The following is a 22,264-nucleotide window of genomic DNA, read 5'->3' on the forward strand; positions in this document are numbered from 1 at the left end:
TTTTTTCTTACTTAAATTAATGGCTCGGCCCTTTTGGTGCCTTTAAGGATCCAATCGGAGCGTAAGCGGGCCTGTTGAGTGTCATGGGTCGATCAGCGACTTGATTGAAACTCTGCCGCTCACGGGCCAGGCCCAGCTCTACAGCATACCCTTTTCAAAAAAACAAATTGATGCACACCCTAAAAAACAATAGTTGATGCAGCATTGGTACACTTTTGGCGTTTTTTGCTTTTCTTTTTTTTATATGTACTCCAGAAATGTTTTCAACAAATTGTATATTCGGAGGAATTTTTTGTTCATGCAATTCATTCAAAACATTCATTCATCCACTTTTTCAAAATATTCATGACATGCGAAGAATATTCGTGACCATTGAAATGAATGTTTACAGCATTTACAAAAACGCTTAGATGTTTAAAAAATGTTCATGAAAATATTAGTGACATTTCAAAAATGTTTAAACATTTAAAAACATGTTCATGAAATTTAATAAATTTATCATGAAATGTAAAATTCTGTTTGCATAATTTTGTTAAAATATTCATAACATATAAAATATGTCTGTGACATTTGAAAAAATGTTCATAAATACTTAAGAAATGTTTTTATTGTTTTACAAAAAAAAGGATGACATTCCTGAAAAACGTTCATTGTGTATTAAAAATATATTCAAATGTGCAATTGACAAATGTGTGACACGTACTCGAACACATGTTCAACATCAATTTTAAAAATGTTAAACATGCATCTAAAAATGTTCAACGTGTATATAAAAAATATTCGAGGTGTATTTAAAAATAAGAAAAGGGGGAAATTGAAAAAAAGAAACTGAAAAAACAAAAGAAACATGTAAAACCCGATAAAGAAATACACAAGAAAACAAACAACCTGTGCACGGAATGGATTGGACAATGAAGGTGTTTTTAAGAAATTTTAGCACTATTATTGTGTACTAACTCAAGTCATTGTTCATCATAGGATCATACATATGCATCGACTTATATGGGAGTGAGTATGAGTGCAGCTTCACCAAATGAAATTAGGACAAGTCATGAGTGTTGTCAGCACGCAATGCCTCCAGCAGCTCTCATAAAAAAAACCTAATTGAGGTGGGGAAAAACACAAGTTGAAGCTATGCAAAGCTTCTTCTACTATTTATCTACAAAGTTGAGACTTATTATGGGACAGAGGGAGTATGTGATACAACATATTCCTATTTAGATACCACCAGAGGTTCTCACACATCAATATTTCACCATCTTAGATAACAACAACAAGATTTAGAGCCGCATGAGCTAGAATTGAAATTATTTCACCAAGGTATGGTGGAACCCTAACTTAAAAAGAGATAGGGTGGTGGATCTGAACTTCATAACATGGAGAGGGAGCTCCCTATGCTTGATATGTATGGTTACTTCTTTCTATTTTCTTCCCCTTCATTTCTCTTTTTGTATTCTATTTTTACCAATGGAGGCAGATCTTCCATTCTTGCCACTTCTTTTTGGTGGACGCTAGATGAAAAGCAAAATACACATCCCCCTCTCATGTGCAAAGTCCAAAGTGTACATAGAACATAACTCTAAAAGGCTTTAAAGTTCATTGATCTCCCCTCATCCCACATGGGGAGGATATCCCAAAGACCTTGCAAGCACTGTAATGTGTGAAGGCCCGACACAATCGGACACACCCTACCTCCTGGGAGATTTTTTTGGGGGGGGGGGATGTCGACAGGGAAGGGAAGGAGAGAGAAGCAGTAGGAGAGCCTACTCTTTCCTACTGAACTAGGGGCATTTCTAACCGCCCCCTTATAACCGGTTAGAGGAGTAAAAATACGGTTTTACTCCTTTAACCGGGACCTTACCGATCCCTTATCCGTCGTAAGGGAGTAAATTTTTTTACTCCAGTCCCAACCATTTCCCTAAATATACTCCATCGAAACGGGATGGAAAATTTTTGTTCTCTCTCTCTCCTTCCCTTGCTGATCATGCGCGCCGCCGTCGGTGCAAGGACGACCCCGATGGACGCGTTGGGCGGCCCCGATGGACGCTCTCCTCTGCACGCAGCACATGACACTCGTTGCAGCTCATCTCAGCTCGACAACTCAACGGCACTCGGGGAACCCTAGCTGAATAGTCGCTCAAGTTGATCGCTGTATATGTGGTCGTACGCTGGAGAGGTGTGCAAGAGCGCCTCGGCAGTGTCCGCTCTCCTTTGCTACACCAGGCCAGCATCGCATGGTATGCTTGCCTGTATTGTACGTATCATACATGCCCGTGCGCGACAGGACTAGAAGCCAGCTCGGGCGTGCATGAATGTACCGGATAATTGCCATCCTCACCGAAGGGCGGCGGCGCTACAACGACCCCAACGCCGCCCTCCATCCTCATCGAGCACGAGCGCGACCTTGACGGCGGCCGGTCACGGTGCGGCACGACGAGAGCACGCGGTGGAAGGCCGTGGCGTGGAGCGCATCGGTGGTTACTAGTGTTTTCACCATTGTCACTATCGTCGCAGACACGATGACAGATGTTCGACGAAATGCATAAACCAAAATAGTTACTTTACTCCGCTAAATTTAGGGTATTGGCTAGAATCGACCAAAACTTAGTGAAGTAAATATACTCCACTAAAGGTTTACTCCACCGGATACTCCGCTAGTTTTAAGAGATCGGTTATACTGCACTAAAGGTTTACTCCACCGGATACTCCGCTATTTTTAATGGATCGGTTAAGAATGCCCTAACTCCTACTTGATCAAACTACCAATACTCTCGTAAAGCTGATTTTAGCAGCAGAAAGGAGGTTGCGCTTGCTTGGTCGTTGGGACGCAGCAGGTTGTGGCATTTGGAGGGCTAATCACCTCACGTGAGAACAAACTTCTTTTTCTTAACCTGGAAACAGTAAGTTGCCGCCGTGATTGAACAGTCGAATCCTGGACGATCCGGGAATATACGGACTCGACGACGTTGATCGGGACTTTTTTAGCAGCTCTACGTCGCCTCTAGCTAGATGAAGCACGTGGAGTTCAACGGACGCAAGACAGGAGGAAGTTGCCATGTGAATCTGAAGATGCGAGACAGGAAAACAGCGAGCAGGTGTGTGTGCGTCCTGACAGGAGTCCGCCTGCCGTCGACGCGGATCCCATTTTTCAATCAATTCCGAACGTACGATGGCTTCGTCTGAACCATGCATCGTCCCGACACATGAGTAGTAAGATATAAGCGATCGATGACTCACACTGCAAACTCTCACAGAACAAAACAAGAGGAGCCGCAGCCGCACTAGTGGGTAGTGGGCCGGGCCGGGTTTCAGGCTGGGCTTGTAAAAGCTCGAAGCAAAAATCCCAAGGCCGGGTCCGGCCCGGCCCGAAGCACATGAACAATGCCATTTTTTAATTAAAAATATAACATTCGAGGTATTAAAATAAATAGATTGATGGGTATTTCAGGCTTTTTCTGGGCTTTCGGCCATAAAATGGAGCCTGGGCCTGACCCGGATGCCGGGCTTTCGGGCTCGGGCCTCTAGGCCGGGTTGTCCATGCACATGTTTAGTCTAGATAGATAAGTTCGAGCGACAAGTAATATGGATCGGAAGTAGTAGTAAGAAATATAGATATTGAACTTAGCTTTTTGAGTCATTGCTTGGATTAAACGGCTAAGATTTAGATTATTTGTGTCAAAATCATAACTCATATCTTTTGTGTTGTTATATAGTAGATGTCATCATTGTTACGAATGTACCGCAACCGGTTTTCTTTTTTGCGGGGCAGTGAAATAATTTTTGGTTTCCAATATATCATTGTTACTAAATTATTTCCTTGTCACAACAAGACTCAGTTAGCTAGTAACAGTTTTGTGAGCTGTCCATTGTTTGGAATAATTTTATTACTTCATCATTAGATATATATAGGCCCGATTTCTCTTTCCTCCTGCCACCGGTTAGTATGTGCTCATTGTTGTTTGGCAATGTCACTAGAGCATGTTATTGTCTTGATTTGATCCATCATTAATGCCACTAAAAAAATAACTGGAACGCAAGTCCGCCAATTGGGGTTGTCAACTACAACAATATATTCTGGAGAGATATCCATCAAGTACATATGGTCATGGGTAGATATTGATAGGGCCGGGGAATTTGTGGTGGAGACCCAATATCCTTACTCCGTTTGATTTCCGTCTCTTTTGAGTTAGTAGATAGCTACACACAAGCAAAAGAAGGAGAAGAGAGAGAGAGGGAGAGAAAAGGAAACAGGAGAAAAGAATGTGATGGCAACAGCAAACAACTTGCGTTGATCAGCCACCCAAACATAATTGTGCATCAGACATTGTTGAGGAAATCCTTAACTGGTAGCTGCTCGGTTGGCTGGTGAGTAGGGGATTAATCGGCTAATTGGCAAGTTAATCGGCCATTTAATCAATTAATCGAACGATTTATCGGTTTATAGGCTACTCGGTGACCCTATGAGTAGGGATTAATCGACAAGTTAACTGGTTAATCGGATGAATTCTTGAACAGGGGCATCAGACTAGCTACCAACATGTTATCTAGCCATTTAAATACTAATTAAAGAGAGTGGCATTTTGGCTATCGGGAGTATTTGCTCCTGGTTTAAAAAATGTGTTTTAAATGTATTTCAAAATGTCACAAAATGCTGACAAATAGTTTCACGCATACATCTCAACAATAAATATCTCACAAATTCATTCACGAAAAACCGGCAACATTTGTTTCACGTGTGAAAAAGACAAACTTCGGTGCTAAAAAGAGCATTTCATGAGACATTTTTTTTGTCATTATACACATGCCACAAAAAATGTCGTTTTTTCGTAAAACTTGGCATGCCACATAGAATGTCTTGATACACGCGCCAATTTTTTGTCTAGAATTTTAGACATTTTGAAATATATTTTTACCGATGGCAGGAGCATATGCTTCCATGTGCCAAAGTGAATTTCCGCTAGTAGCAGAGAATCCCCAAATGAAATTATTGTATGTGGAGTGAATTTGTAGCACGCAGGTGCGGGCCACACAACCTTTTTCTTCCTTTGGCTGTCGATTTTTAGTATTTTTATATCTTTTGAACCAAAAGTCCAAATTAAGTTTCGTTTACATATTCGTGTTTCCGGTGACGAGGTCTTTCAAGTGAGATCCATTTTGAATATGTTTTGACGAGTTATAAAAACTTTATTAAGTTTTAACTTCTAAAACTTAGTACGAGTGACTGACAAATTCATAAGTTTCAGAACATGCGATCGACAAAATCCTAAGATTCAACAAGGAAGTTTTAAAACTTCTTGTGCTCTTGTACGGAATCCAACGACTTTGCGCGAATCACGAGGTAATTGGGTGGCCGACATGACTAGGCAGGTGCATCCCTCATCTACATGCCACTGCGAGTTTCCCTTGTATGGTGCAAAACAGATGATAGGGGCCTCTTTTAGCACAATTCGAACGGTTGGTTCTTTTATTGATAAAAGGAATTTCATTCAATCGTTGCTTCAAGATGACGCAACCGTGCATACTAAGTGCAAACCCAGACTAGTGCGTCAGGCTAGAGAAGTTAATAAGAAATACATCATCCTTGTATTTGGGATTATACAAGGGGATACGATAAATGAACTGGCAATATGATATTATTATTCTGTGACACTATTCGGGATCCTAGCCACCACTCATAACACTAGTGTATGATACTTCCATCTCTAAGAGCAATACAAAATTTATATAGGTAAGAGTAAACGTTGTAACCATTGTACCATGTGCCTTCACCTGCCTTCGTCGTCACATGGTGAGGAGAGCATGAGCATGACATATAAGGTCATTCGTAAAAACTCTCACCATTTCAAAATACATTGCATGTTTATTTTGTCCCGAGTCAAACATTGTAAACCCTTACTAAGTTTGTGGAAAGAATATCGACATCCACAATACCAAATAGATACAACGTAAAAATACGTACTCCGCGATACATGTAATGATATTGATTTTCTATTGCTGGATGCTGATTTTTCTTCTTCTTTCACTAGTAGAAAAAGGGTCAAATGTGAAGCACAATAGTGCCGGTTGGAATTTCAGCCGGCACTAATGTGTACACTAGTGCTGGTTCGTGGCGGCGATCAATAGCACCGGTTCGTGGCGAACCTTTAGTACCAGTTCATGCCACGAACCGGTACTAAAGAGGTTGTGTCAACCTGCGGTCAGGCTATGGCCCCACCACCATCATTTAGTGCCGGTTCGTACCATGAACCGGAACTAATGAGGTTATGGCAAGCTGTTTTTTAGTCCCACCTCGCGAAGTGAGAGGGACTAGGAGCGGTTTATAAGCCCTGAGTGCAGAGACGATGAAGAAGAGGCTCAATGCTCACGTTGCTTAGCTTCAAGCCTTCAGGAATACGGTAGACTGCATGGAGCTATGCGCAGTGCAGTTTACACTATTCCGAATGGCTTGAAGCAAATTAACGAGCATTGCACCTCTTTTTTATTTTTAATAACTTATTACAACTCCGGACTTCTTCTGTTATGGCAAAAACTAATTGCACGTTGACATTTCTTTTTTTAAAGTTATAACTCCAGACTTTGACCATCAAGTTTTGCAGAAAAGAAGAAAAACTATAGCTGAAAAGAAAAAAACAAAATAAAAAAACTACTCAGAAATAAATAGAAGAAAATAAATATAACAGAAAAGAAAAAACTATTCAGAAATAAATAGAAGAAAAAATAAAGCAGAAAAGAAAAAAATATTTGCTATTTTTCAATCGTTTACAAAATGACCATGAAATTGAAAATCACTACAAAATGAACTCTGAAAATGTTGAATTTTGGCAAACTAGATGAAAAACTACTCACAAATAAATAGAAGAAAAAAATATAACAGAAAAAAAAACTATACAAAAAACTACGCAGAAATAATAATAATAATAAGAAGAAGAAGGAAAAGAAGAAGAAGAAGAAGAAGAGGAGGAGCAAGAAGAAGGAGAAGAAGAAGAAGAACAAGAAGAAGAACAAGAAGAAGAAGAAGAAGAAGAAGAGTAGGAGAAGGAGGAAGAAGAAGAGGAAGAGGAGGAAGAAGAAGGAGAAGAAGAAGAAGAGGAGGAGGAGAAGGAGGAGGAGGAGAAGAAGAAGAAGAAGAAGAAGAAGAAGAGGAAGAAGAAGAGTAGGAGAAGAAGAAGAAGAGGAGAAGGAGGAGGAAGAAGAAGAAGAAGAAGAAGAAGAAGAGGAAGAAGAGGAAGAAGAAGAGGAGGAAGAAGAAGAAGAAGAGGAGGAAGAAGAAGAAGAAGAAGAAGAAGAAGAAGAAGAAGAAGAGGAGGAGGAGGAGGAGGAGGAGGAGGAGGAGGAAGAAGAAGAAGAAGAAGGAGAAGAAGGAGAAGGAGAAGGAGAAGAAGAATAAGAGGAGGAAGAAGAAGAAGAAGAGGAAGAAGAAGAAGTTGAGATACATATACATACCCAGTAGGGCCAACAGGCTCACAGGGCAGCGCGCCCTAATTAGGCCCAGAAGCCTGCTATATAGAGGAGTTCGAAAGGGCAGCCACGGCTGGGTTTATAAACCAGTACGGCTGCCCTTCGCTCGGCGAGGTGGGCCTAAACGTAGCGCATAGCGGGTGGCAGCGCACGGGCATTAGTACCGATTGGAGGCTCCAACCGGTACTAATGTGTTGCCTTTTAGTACCGGTTGGAGCCACCAACCGGTACTAAAGGCCCATGTTTCCCGCCGCTTGGGCTGGCAAAAATTGGCCTTTAGTACCGGTTGGTGGCTTCAACCGGTACTAAAGGCTCCCCCTATATATATTCCACGTACGAAAAATCAGTTATCGTTGTCACTTCGTTCCACTTCTCGAGCGAGACATCGATCTAGCAGACGCCGCCGCCACCGCGCCACCGTGCCGTCGCCCTCGCCGCCCCCGCCGCCCGTCATCGTCGTCGCCGCGCGCCCCCGCCGCCCGTCATCTCGCCGCCCCCACCGCCCGTCGTCGTCGCCGCCCCCGCCGCACCCGTCTCGTCGCCATCCCGGCCGCCGCCGGCCCGTCTCGTCGCCGTCCCCGGCCGCCGCCGCCCGTCATCGCTGCCCCCGCCACCCGTACGCGCCCGGCCCACTCCATACACACACACGCATACACACACACACACATACATACACACACACACTACACACACACACACACTACACACACACACTACACACACACACACATACACTATCTAGTTTATTTTTAGAATGTTAAATATGTTATCATCGATGAATTAGAAATATATATGTTAATGTTTAGTTGAACTAGTTGAATTAATATATAGAACGAACTAGTTTATTTTTAGTAAATGTTTAGTTGAACTAATTGAATTAATATAACTAGTTTATTTTTAGTAAATGCTTAGTTGAACTAGTTGAATTAATATATATAACTAGTTTATTTTTAGTAAATGCTTAGTTGAACTAGTTGAATTAATATAATAACTAGTTTATTTTTAGTAAATATAATGCTTAGTTGAACTAGTTGAATTAATATATAGAACTAGTTTATTTTTAGTAAATGCTTAGTTGAACTAATTGAATTAATATATAGAACTAGTTTATTTTTATTAAATGCTTAGTTGAACTAATTGAATTAATATAACTAGTTTATTTTTAGTAAATGCTTAGTTGAACTAATTAAATTAATATAACTAGTTTATTTTTAGTAAATGCTTAGTTGAATTAATAGAAGTAGTTGAATTAATTGAATTAGTAAGTGTTTAGTTGAACTAGTTGAATTAATATATAGAACTAGTTTATTTTTAGTAAATGCTTACTTTGAACTAGTTGAATTAATATAACTAGTTTATTTTTAGTAAATGTTTAGTTGAACTAGTTGAATTAATATATAGAACTAGTTTATTTTTAGTAAATGTTTAGTTGAACTAATTGAATTAATATAACTAGTTTATTTTTAGTAAATGCTTAGTTGAATTAATAGAAGTAGTTGAATTAATTGAATTAGTAAGTGTTTAATGTTTCGCCTAATATGAAAATAGGAAATGTCGTCTGATGAAGGAAAAAATTTCATTATGTGTGAATACTGTGAAGACCAGCGCGGCCAATGCGACAGAAATTTCCTTGTTGATGGTAGGCGATTCAGCATCAAGCTGGATGAGACTTTCGAATTCGATACAGTAAGTCACAACGATAAGTCTGTTTTCGTAATTAAGCATGACTTATATATGCTTCATTTGCCTGACTTATAATTTTTAATTTTCACTATTTTACTAGCGCATCCCCTGCCATGCAAGATTTTTTGTCTTGGATAAGATAGGTTTCAAAGATATGGAAACTATGGAGGTAAAGAGAGCTTACCTGAAAACTGAGCATGATGGTTATACTTTCAACGTCAAAGTATATAATGCACACACGTACACCTATTTTGAATGCAAAACTTGGCAAGCACTATGCAAGGCTTATGCATTTGAGCCTGGTATGGTTATCACCTTTGATATTCGTCCGGAAGATGATATTGAAGGTAATAGAGACATATGGGTCGATGTGCAGACGCCTCCAGTTCTACCATTATGTGAGTTCTTCTCAACTATATTTTTGTCTTTGATATTGCTTATTCAAAAATAACTGACAACTAATTTCTATTGACAGCTTATCTCCATTCAACCAAACATGTCCGGCGCTTGGTAGACAGGACCTACTACTGTCCCGACGCCGAACTAAACTGCGAGGAGATAAGTCATTATGTTTCATGGCTTGAGGATCTTCATACTGTCAAGACAAATTTTCTTTCCTGCACTTAGAAATGTTAGTACTCAAAACGTGCGATCAATAGTGATGGTATTGAACTACGGTCACATCTATTTAGGAATGATGGTAAGATATTTACTATTTGTCCTCAGTGCATATTTTGCATACATATCTTTTTTGCTAAACTTTCATTGCTAAGTATATTAATTAAGTACTATATGATGTTCTTCAATAGGGACTCCCGATGACAGTTGTGCCTCAGGGGATCGAGACTAAAGGTCAGATGTCAATTGTTAGCTTACGACCAAGATATCCTGCATTGCACATGAATGCATTCAAGATTTCTAGAAGCGATGAATGCTTAATAGTGAAAGATTGGAGGAAAATTATTAATGATCGCAGAGAAGTACTAGGGGGCAGCAATGAGAAGCGCAGCCCACGATTAGGAGACAGGTTCATCGGCATGCTCCAGTATGATCAATCAGGAGAGCTATACATGTTCTATGCTATTTTACCAGAGATAGAGTAGCTAGTATGAGTGATTTAGCTAGTTCTTCATGCTGCTCTTAATTAGTACTTGTCCTTTCATGTCCATGTTCTTCGTTCTGAACTTAAGTGATTTGCTTTTGTGGTGTTATATATGAACGCTTATATCATGACAATCATGTTGAACTCGATGATTGATTCTACTAGAAATTCTATATATCGTGTACAATGTGTAGTATCGTAAAATACAAGCAAACGAAAAAGAATTAAAATGAAAATACAAAATTAAATGAAAAAGAAATCATAAAACTAAAAAAACCAAACCTTATAGTACCGGTTGGTCTTACCAACCGGTACTAAAGGGCTCCAGGCCCCCGGAGCTGGCTCGTGCCACGTGGTTGCCTTTTAGCACCGGTTCGTGCTGAACCGGTACTAAAGGGGGGGGCTTTAGTGACCACAATTTAGTGCCGATTATGTAACCGGCACTAAAGGGCCTTACGAACCGGTGCTATTGCCCGGTTCTGCACTAATGTTTGGTGAACTTGCTCAAACTTTACAAAGTTTGAACCGAGACAAAACTAATATGCAACATATTTTAAAACAGATAGTGTAGTAGTACTCCGTCTGATCCATATTAACTGTCGCTGATTTAGTCTGTTAATATGGATCGGAGGGAGTAGTATTTTTTCTTTTGCAAATTCTTAGAGCAGTTGAATCCCTCTATATAGATTAAACATAGACACATGTTTATGAAGCGCGTAGACCCAGTATCTATCATACAAAAACCTACAAGCTGCCCTCAAATATACACAAGTTTACATTTGACGACTCTTTCACAGTCCAGTTGGTAGAGGAACCGTGTGCAGCCCGCGGAGCATTGTCGCCATATGGCGCGCCCACGACATGCCTGCGCAACAAGACAAGCATGATGCTTCCAACTTTTTCTTCTCTTCTCCACATCGACGAGCCTAATCAACAAGCTGACTCCTTCCTTTTTGATCGCCTCGCAACAACCAGCATCACACGTCCGGAAGTAGATTTAAATTTGGTTCCTCGCTAATCATACTCCTCTCCCTCTCCATATATAATCCCGACCCGACCCGACCCACCCCGTCCTTGTCATCTCATCAGAATCCAGAGTCCAGACGCGAGAACTCACACCGACGGACATGGGGAACTGCCAGGCGGCGGACGCGGCGGCGGTGGTGATCCAGCACCCGGGCGACGCCAAGGTGGAGCGCCTCCACTGGCCGACCACCGCGGCGGACGTCATGCGCAGGAACCCCGGCACTACGTCGCCCTCGTCCTCCTCCACCACAAATCTGGCGGCGTTGACCACGCCGTCGCCGGAGAAAGAGGAGGTGCCAGGATAACCAAGATCAAGCTCCTCAAGCCAAGGGACACCCTCCTCCTCGGCCAGGTCTACCGTCTGATCACTTCCCAAGGTTCGTGCCTAATTACTTACGAGTATTATCCTGATGAATCCAGCAACCAAGGACGGATCTTGGATTGGATTCCATTCGCTTCTTACCTGGAGATTAATCGATCAATCGGTGGTGCGTTCGTGCAGAGGTGACCAAGGCCGTTCAGATGAGGAAGCAGGAGAGGATGCGCGTCTGCGACGAGGCGATTGAGCAGCAGCGGCCGCGGCTGCACCGGCGACGTCAACTACCGAGGCCGAGAGGAGAGGACGCGGCGGCCGCCCCCAGCGGAGAACAGAGGCAGCCTGCCGACCACCAGGAACGGAAGCGGCTGGAGAAGGACCGGCACCACCGGAGCATCACCGCCGCCCCCGGCAGAGGCAGAGGCAGAGGCGGGCACTGGCGCCCGGCGCTGCAGAGCATCACAGAGTCGTCGTCGAGCGGACACACCGAATGCGAGGATACACGTAAATGAACTACGTAGAAAAGTAGAACATGGTATTGGGGGAGCTAGAAATGTACGTACATTAAGAGCGTGTTTGGTTACATCGCCGATTCAGCCTGGCCCGGCGAGCCTGATTCTATTGAGCCGGTTTGAGAGGATGCAGGCCAAAAAAACCAGATGCACATAGTTTGGTTGTCTGCATGCCCCTAGTTGCATGAGACAATCATTTTCGACCCGGCGTTTGGTTGTCCGCATTGCATTAGGTGCACATATGACATGGTATTTGATTGCAATCTGCATAAGGTGTTGTCACCACTTCTAACTAGTGGTGAGCTTACCACACAGAATCTAAACATGCAGCGCCATCTACTTAAACAAATGACAGTTCATCCTAACTACTATCAAATGACGGTTCAAACTATTAAGAGCCATTGGCTAAATAGGGGATAGTTCATCGGTGCTACGAGATCTTCCTCTTCCTCTCCTCTTCTTCAACTTCTGCTCCAGCTTCAGCTGGTGCTTCTGCTACTGCTGCTGGTTCTTGTTCTTCTTTCATCTTCTTCAAATCCTGCACTGACCTCTGTTAAGCCACATCGCCTCTGCCCACTTCAATCTTTTGTTCTTTCAAGCGTCATTGTCAAATGCCTCCACACCATGGCCGGAGCTAACAACATCGTCAGGCTCGACATCTTCCTCCTCAGGCACGTGTTCATGAAAGCCCCACTTGAGGATCCAGTTATGCAGAATGTAACAAGCAAGAACTAGCTTAACTTGAGTAGAGTATGGGTGGAATGGCTTCTGATCCATGATCTTAAAACCTATTCTTCAGAGCTCCAAATGCCCTCTCAACAGTTACTCTAAGGCTGGAGCGTCTGAGATTAAACAGCTCCTGCGCAGTCCTAGGATAGTTCCTACCGGAGAACTCGTTGAGATGGTACCTTGTTTTCCTGAAGTGTGGAAGAATACCCGGCCGACATGCATAGCGAGCATCTCCAAGGTAGAACTTGCCGTTGGGGATGTTGATCCCATCAGGTCGACTCATGCTGTCAGTGAGAATGTTAGTATCATGCGCTGACCCCTCCCAGCCAGCCAGCACATATGTGAACTTCAGATCAAAGTCAACAGCAGCAAGCACATTTTGGCTTGTGTAGTGCTTCCTCGCCCTGTATGTTGCTGACTGTGATTTAGGAACTCTTGCAGTGACATGAGTACCATCTATTGCCCCAATGCAATCCTGAAAATGACATCACAAGCCTGTGTTAGTGCTCAACTTGACAATACAAACATATCAAGCCATGAAAAGTGTATATTGTCAATGCTCACCTTGAAATATGGATACCATCTTGGGCTTCCGCCAATCTTGGGTGGAGTCTGGCCAGATGGTCTCATGATCATCCCTCCTCTAAGCTCCCCAACAGCATAAAGCACCTGCTTGAAGTACCTAGAGATGGTCTCCATGATCTCCTGAACGTGTTGTGAATGACCATGAACCTCTGGTTATGGCCAACAACATGGAGGAACATGGCCACTTGCTCTTCGACACTGGTGTTGATGCTATCTTGTAACAACCCCTGCTCCCAAAGGTCTCGACAAGCCTGGCAAATGGTGCTCTTTTCATTCTAAGCATCCACAGAGCCTCGGCGTCATTGCAGTTGTAGATGTAATTCAGATTTTGGATCCTCTCCTGTTCCCGGGGAAACAATGGACCATAGCGGATCAACGGTCTCCCAGCACGACGAACAGCTCTCTGGTGCATGAACATGACCCATGCCTGAATCACACTAATCAGTGCTGCTGCCTGGATTATCCGCCTCATCCGCGCGTCCATAACCTAGTCGACATCGACAGTTCGTTCAATGGGAAATCGATCCTACACCTGGCTTAACGGCCTAACCACTGAGCTAACAAAGGAGGGAGGGGGTGCTGCTTACCGGCATCGGAGACGAGGACGGTGTAGGGGGAGCCATGGCACAGAATAGGTCGACCAGACGATGGCCAACAACAAGGGCAGCACCAGATCCGCCGCAAACGCCGCCGCCTCTTCTGCCGCCGCCGCCGCCTATAGCGTAGTTACTAGTAGTATGAGACATCACACATATCAAGGCAAGATGAGTCTATAGCCTAATAAATGAAGTGTTGCATGTTACCACACATATATTACTCACCACTGTAGAGGTAGTAACATAGGGTAGTAACTGTGGCTAGTCTTAGCACTAGTGCATTGGAGGAGGTCTAAGAAGATTGGCAAGATGGGGCGATGACTACATAATGAGCCAATAAAAAGAGTCATTTAATGAGAAAATCTGCTTTAGGTGATTAGGCGATGATGGGACGGCTGAAAAGAAGATTGAAAAAGGCATTGTCGCAGAGTGCTCGCCGCTTGCGCATTCAGTTTAAGTTTTCAGTTCTAAGGACACAGATGGTATTTAAGGACACAAATGCATTTCTGAGGGAGGTCATGATCGATGAAACAGTGGTAGTTAGGCTCTTGTCAAAGAATGGTGAGACCGCCTGGTCAATCGTTAATGAAAAACAGTGATTTGTTAATTTAAATATGTGAAGCCTTGGCATTCGCTTTCCGCGGCAATTTGAATATACTAGCGAGTCTCCATTCAAACTTGTACTACCAGTCTACCAGCTAGCTCCAGCATATTGAATGTAGGAGTGAGTCTCCGTTCAATATTTCCTTCAATTATTTTGACAAGATGAAATTAGTACATTTTGATTACCTATATGAGTACGTTTAAATTTGTTTATTTATTATTTTAATAATTAATTCACTTCTCAGCCCCAACATTTAGCATTTTTTATAAGGATTTACCCATTTAACCAAAATTGTTCCGTTTTACCCCCCCCCCCCTCCCCATTTAACCAATCCCATGCTATGGTTTACCTTTCAAATTTTGTAACCATTCCACCAAGGTGGTCCCACATGTCAGGACCCGTGAAAGACTGGTACGTAGGCTCATTTCTCTCAAAGATGAATGGTCAGACCGCCTGGACAATACTAAAAAAACAGTCTAAATTTGTTAGTTTAAAATTGAAAAGCCTCGGAAATCACTCTTCCCAACAATTTGAATATTCTCCATTCAAATTTGTACTACTACTAGCTACAGCATATCGAATATAGTACCGAGTCTACGCTCAACAACAACAAACTGATGGGTGTACCATTAGCAATTATTTCCTTCATTTATCTTGATAAGACGCAAGCAACACTTTTAGTATCTCTGAACTACATGGGAATTGTGGCGCTAGGGTTGTGCTTCAAGGCAACGCCCACCAAATCTTTTTTTCGTCATGCCATCACTTCTTTACATGTGATAACACACTGGTGGCTGAGCTGAAAGCTTGTCGAGAGGGAGTTGCACTCGCGCTAAAGTGGAGCTCATTACTGTTCATTATGTTAACAGACTGCATGGAAGCGACGGGGATGATTAACCAAGAGACTATCAATAGGACCCATGATGCTTGCCTTATTCAGGAGATTAAGACGTTGCTTATGAGTGAGAAGGGGTGGTACTAAAAGCGATCAGGTGTACGAGGAATTGTGTTAGGGCATCTCTAAGGCGGACCCGCAAACCTCCTGCAACCGTTTTGGATTGCGCTGTCCGGACCACGTAAGCCATCCAAAGCCGACCTGTATTGGTCTGTGGGATGGCCTGGTCATGATTTCTCCCGCAAATTTGAGACAAAGTGGGGGAGGTTTGTAGGAGTCCGGACACCCGAAACGTAGGACTCCGACACCCCGGCCCACCCAATCCCCTCCCAGTCTCATTTCCTTCCACTCCGCCACTTCTCCTCCTTGCTTTGCCTCCGCACCCTCCACCTCCGTTGCCGCTGCTATTTGTCTCCGGCCGCCATAGAGGCATTGCCAGACGTCTACAACCAGCACCGACGACCCCGCTTGCCGTTCTGATGGAGCTTTCCACCCTAGATCCGTTTATACCAAGGTACACTCCGCCCCTGCTGACGACCTCCATGGCGGACACCACACTGGGCAGGTGTTCGGTCAAATGCCATTGAGCTTATTTTCAAATGCATGCTATGTCATTTTTTAGAGTAAGAAGGATGGTGAGCTACTCGACCATGGAGGATGAGTTGTTGTGCGATATGTGGCTTGCCGTATCCGCGAATTTCATAGGCAGAAGCAGAGGGGAGCCCTTCTTGGGCAAGTGCATGAAAAGTTTCATGCACGAAAGCAGATTGTGCCTTACGACATGTACATCATTCCACTAGTAGAAAACAGGGCTTTGGTTCGGGCCTGGCCAGCCCATTAGTCCCGGTTCTTCACGAACCGGGACCCATGGGGGGCATTAGTCCCGGTTCATGAGCCCAGGGGGCCGGCCGGGGCCTCGTGGGCATTGGTCCCGGTTCATCTGGATCCATTTGTCCCGGTTCTAGGCACGAACCGGGACCAATGGTCCTCGCTCCTGGCCCACAACCATTGGTCCCGGTTCGTGGCTTGAACCGGGACAGAGTGTCGGGCTTTAGTCTCGGTTTCTACCATGAACCGGGACAAATGAGTTGCCTATATATACCCCATCGCCACAACAGAGCACTCCACAGTGCTCTATTTTTTCCGGCCGGCGAGGGGAGGGCATTTGGGTGCTCTAGCTCATCACCTCCTATGCACAAGAGGTGTTCGATGAAATGTCCGATCCACACTAGTTAATCTTTCTCCTCTCGAAACTCGACCTCCGAACTCCATTTTCCCTGAGATTTGTCTAGGTTTAGCGGTCCGTCACTTCCCGTCCCCGTCTTCACCGCCGTCGATCGCCCGCGCCGATCTTGTCGCCGGCACCACCGTGGTGAGCCTCTTGTTCTTATCTTCTTTCTGAAAGAAAAAAATTCTTACTTCAGATAGATACTTGTCTAATTTTCTTACTTTTATTATTCCTTATTATTATATCGTGCGATGGTTTTGGTATCCGCCCCCGTCGGCCCTCGTCCTATCTATGATTCAGATGTGGTATATATTATCTTTTGATAACTATTTGGTTCATTTATTGTTTATGACAATTATGCAGACCAACGTGACATAGATTTTATTTATCTAGGAGGTGGTTGAACCGGAAATTCCAACCGACCCTATTGTCGAGAGGTTAAATTTAGTTGATCGAAGAAGAAAACAATTACTTGAAGGAAAAAATAAGAAAAATTGAGGAGGAGAAGATGATATTGGAGTTGCATGTTGCAGATGTCGTCGATGATCACAAGATCAAGATGGATGCAGTACGGTTGAAGGTTAGAAAATTAAAAAATATGCCATTCATACCGAGGCTTGTATCATTATGCAGTTGGATCAGTTGTTTACCTTGGTTGCGATTATGATCACATTTGTTGTTGCATTGAAATGTTTTACATAATTTCAACGCATGGTTTAATTAGATGCTCTGGAGAGTTATATGTTGTTCAATGAGAACTATGTTTCTACTTTGGTTTTAATGTGATGATGAACTTCTATTAATTTGGTCACTTATCTATTCATGAGAGGGTTGAAAATTGATGATGCGGCTTTGAATGGTGCATTTTGAACACAGAAAAACTATGGAGTTCAAATAAGTTCAAAAAAATGAAATCCCTTTGTAACAGACGAGTTTCATGATGAAACCCTCGTACTTCGAAAGAGATTGTCCGATTTGTACACGAAGTGCATCCAGTCTTTGCCGTAACCCTATATACTTTCTTGCATATGCTATGTGGGTGAAATGATGATACCATGCCAACTTTCAACCTTTTCAGAGTTTATTTCAAATGCTTTTTAATTTCATGGTCTTATAGCTCAAAATAATCAGTAAATGCATGAAAAATAACAAATGAAGTCAGAACGGGTTGAAAATTGATGATGTGGCTTTGAATGGTGCATTTTGAACATAGAAAAACTATGGAGTTCAAATAAGTTCAAAAAAATGAAATCCCTTTGTAACAGACGAGTTTCGTGATGAAACCCCTATACTTCGAAAGAGATTGTCCGTTTTATACACGAAGTTCATCCAGTTTTTGACGTAACCCTCTCTAGTTCTTGCACATGCTATGTGGGTGAAATGATGATACCATGCTAACTTTCAACCTTTTCAGAGTTCACTTCAAATGCTTTTCAATTTCATAGTCTTATAGCTCAAAATAATCAGTAAATGCATGAAAAATAACAAATGAAGTCAGAAAGGGTTGAAAATTGATGATGTGTCTGTGAATAGTGCATTTTGAACACAGAAAAACTATGGAGTTCAAATAAGTTCAAAAAATGAAATCCCTTTGTAACAGACGAGTTTCGTGATGAAACCCTGATACTTCGAAAGAGATTGTCCGTTTTGTACACGAAGTGCGTCCAGTTTTTGTCGTAACCCTCTCTTCTTTCTTGCACATGCTATGTGGGTGAAATGAAGATACCATGCCAACTTTCAAACTTTTTAGAGTTCATTTCAAATGCTTTTCAATTTCATGGTCTTATAGCTCAAAATAATCAGTAAATGCATGAAAAATAACAAATGAAGTCAGAAAGGGTTGAAAATTGATGATGTGGCTTTGAATGGTGCATTTTGAACGCAGAAAAACTATGGAGTTCAAATAAGTTCAAAAAATGAAATCCCTTTGTAACAGACGAATTTCGTGATGAAACCCTGATACTTCGAAAGAGATTGTCTGTTTTGTACACGAAGTGCATCCAGTTTTTGCCGTAACCCTCTCTACTTTCTTGCACATGCTATGTGGGTGAAATGATTATACCATGCCGACTTTCAACCTTTTCAGAGTTCATTTCAAATGCTTTTCAATTTCATGGTCTTATAGCTCAAAATAATGAGTAAATGCATGAAAAATAACAAATGAAGTCAGAAAGGGTTGAAAATTGATGATTTGGCTTTGAATGGTGCATTTTGAACACATAAAAACTATGGAGTTCAAATAAGTTCAAAAAAATGAAATCCCTTTGTAACAGACGAGTTTCGTGATGAAACCCTGATAGTTCGAAAGAGATTATCCGTTTTGTACACGAAGTGCATCCAGTTTTTGCCGTAACCCTCTCTACTTTCTTGCACATGCTATGTGGGTGAAATGATGATACCATGCCAACTTTCAACCTTTTCAGAGTTCATTTCAAATGCTTTCCAATTTCATGGTCTTATAGCTCAAAATAATCAGTAAATGCATGAAAAATAACAAATGAAGTCAGAAAGGGTTGAAAATTGATGATGTGGCTTTGAACGGTGCATTTTATACACAGAAAAACTATGGAGTTCAAATGAGTTTCCGTATGAAACCCTGATAACAAAAATGAAATCCCTTTATAACAGACGAGTTTCCGTATGAAATCCCTTTGTTTCAGAGTTCATAAATAACTTTTTTGTTACAAACTTTAATAGCAAAAAGAATTATCATAAAATAAAATAAATAAGTAATTTGAAACAAAATAAAATAAAATAAATAAGTATTTTATTGTAAGTAGAAACAAAACAAAATAAATAAAGCAAAAAAGAAAACAAACAAACTGGGAAAAAATAAAAAATTTGCCACCTACTGGGCCACCACGGCCTGAATACGACTAGAAACCCAGCTAGTTGGGCCAGGATTCAGGCCTGCAGAAGGCCCAGCAGGCCCACATGCAAACCAGTGTCAGATTAGGCCCATAGGCGTGAAGTTTAGAGGAGTTCGAGAGAGAGGAGGCAGCGGAGCTTATAAATAGGTCATCGGCGCTCTCAACTAGCAAGGTGGGACTAAACTCCCACCACCACCCCGCTGTGGAAGGCCACTGGTCCTGGTTGGTGGCACCAACCGGGACTAAAGGGTGGCTTTGGTCCCGGTTGGTGGCACCAATCGGTACCAATGCCCCCCTTTAGTCCCGGTTGGTGCCACCAACCGGGACCAAAGGCCTCTGCTTCCCGCCCTTTGGGCTGCTGAAAAGTGACCTTTGGTCCCAGTTGGTGGCACCAACCAGGACTAAAGGGGGCATTGGTACCGGTTGGTGCCACGAACCGGTACCAATGCCCTGGTTATATAAGTAGCACTTGTGAAAATTTTCATCTTCATCTCGCAGTTGCCCCCTGAGGGAGTCCTGGATTAGGGGGTATCCGGAGAGCTGGACTATATACATCGTCCGGACTATTGAAGCGTGAAGATACAAGACTCAAGACTTCGGTCCGTGTCCGAATGGGACTCTCCTTTGCGTGGAAGACAAGCTTCGCGATCCGGATATTATATTTCCTTCCTTGTAACCGACTCCATGTAAACCCTAGCCCTCTCCGGTGTCTATATAAACCGGAGAGGATGGTCCTTAGCAGGCCGATCACAATTACAATCATACCATCATAGACTAGCTCTTAGGGTTTAGCCTCTACGATCTCGTGGTAGATCTACTCTTGTACTACTCATATCTTCAATATTAATCAAGCAGGAAGTAGGGTTTTACCTCCATCGAGAGGGCCCGAACCTGGGTAAACATTATGTCCCTTGCTTCCTGTTACCATCAGCCTAAGACACACAGACCGGGACCCCCTACCCGAGATCCGCCGGTTTTGACACCGACATTGGTGCTTTCATTAAGAGTTCCTCTGTGTCGTCGCTGCAAGGCTTGATGGCTCGTCTTGTTGTCAAGGACGACATCATCTTTGGAGGAGCGCTGGCTGTAGGCCAGATTCTCCGACTTGGCGGCTTCATTATGGCCGCCCCTTGGCTGTCGCGCCAACGATGGCCTCTTGGGTCATCACGCATAACCTTCGCATCAATTCGGAGCTTGCCGAACACATGGATCCGATAGAGCTCTCCTCTGTTAATGAGCTCTTGGATCGCACCGCCGCTTTGGAAGTCGCTACGGACTATGACCGGATTGGGCTTAAACCCGACCAAAGGGACATTAGATCCCCGCCGGCCACCCATGAGATAGCAGTAGTGGTGGAACCACACACGGGTCGCCCCTCAACTTTGAGGACGAACTATGTCCGGATCACCGAACTCAGTAAACCGAACACCTACTCAAAGGAAGACATGACCCGGGTCCCGGACTTAGAATCGAGCATCGGACCGAAGAGATTGGGTGATACTCCGGTTCCCGAACTGTCGGGCTCGGAACCTTCCGTGCCCCCGGGTGTTAGATCGGATCGAAATCCGGATTCAGCCAATGATACCCGCTCGGACTTAAACCATCTCTCCCGCATCAGGCAAGAGCCCCTGGAGACGGTACACTGTTACTGGGCCAGATTCCTCCTTGCGCTTAACAAGGTCGGGGACTGCCACAAGGAGGACGCAGTCTCACTTTTTTGCAAAAACTGCACGAACAAAGGACTCCTTAATGCTATAAGTCGCCGTGACATAGTACACTTTACGGACTTGGCAACCATAGTACAGAAGTACTGTGCGATGGAAAGCGCCTGGAAGACCCAAAGAGAATTTTGGGATAGTACGGCCCTCACCAGAACCTTTGTCCGAACTAAACGGCCAAACTCTCGTAAGTCGACCAATTCAATTCCCAAGAAACCAAAGCTCGCCCCAGGGCGTGGAACCGTATTGGAAGAATGGCTCAATGGGCCATGTAAGCTTCACAGTACGCCGGATGCAACACCAACCCATAGCCTTAGGGCATGTTGGATACTCCGACAGGTAGCTAAAAGTGGCGAGGATCTCCTTAAGAGCCATAAAGCAGAACAACATCCCGCCAAGGAACACAATACGGTACTAACAGTCTTCGAGACTTTCGCATCAAACAATATGCGCAAGCGAGCTCATCGAAGCTCTGCTGAAATCTGCCATGTGGGAAAAGTAAATCCGTGGAACGACACTGCTATAACTTTCAACGCCAATGACGAACCCCAATTCCAGACCATCCGGGCACCAGCCGCTCTGGTCCTTACCCCAATAGTGGACGGCTTTCGGCTCACTAAAGTACTCATGGACGGCGGAAGCGGATTAAACCTGATCTACAAAGATACACTCAAGAAGATGGAAATTGATAAAAGCCGCATTGAACAAAGCGGCACAACCTTCAGGGGAATTATCCCCAGTCGGGAGGCACGGTGTGCGGGAAAAATCACACTCGATGTGGTATTCGACACCCTAGAGAATTACAGGTCCGAAGAAATCACATTCCAAGTGCCCCCTTTCAGCAGCGGATACCACACCCTTCTAGGGCGGGACGCATTTGCAAGCTTTCAAGCCATACCCCATTATGGGTACATGAAGCTTAAAATGCCCGGACCCAATGGA

At 43.4% G+C, this 22,264-nt stretch overlaps 1 pseudogene; it reads left to right on the forward strand.

Moving 5' to 3' along the window:
- Positions 1-11,333: 11,333 nt before the first annotated feature.
- On the forward strand, positions 11,334-12,220 carry LOC123043512 (uncharacterized; annotated as a pseudogene).
- Positions 12,221-22,264: the final 10,044 nt, after the last annotated feature.

Source organism: Triticum aestivum, chromosome 2B (genome assembly GCF_018294505.1).
Source record: "Triticum aestivum cultivar Chinese Spring chromosome 2B, IWGSC CS RefSeq v2.1, whole genome shotgun sequence".
Taxonomy (NCBI): domain Eukaryota; kingdom Viridiplantae; phylum Streptophyta; class Magnoliopsida; order Poales; family Poaceae; genus Triticum; species Triticum aestivum.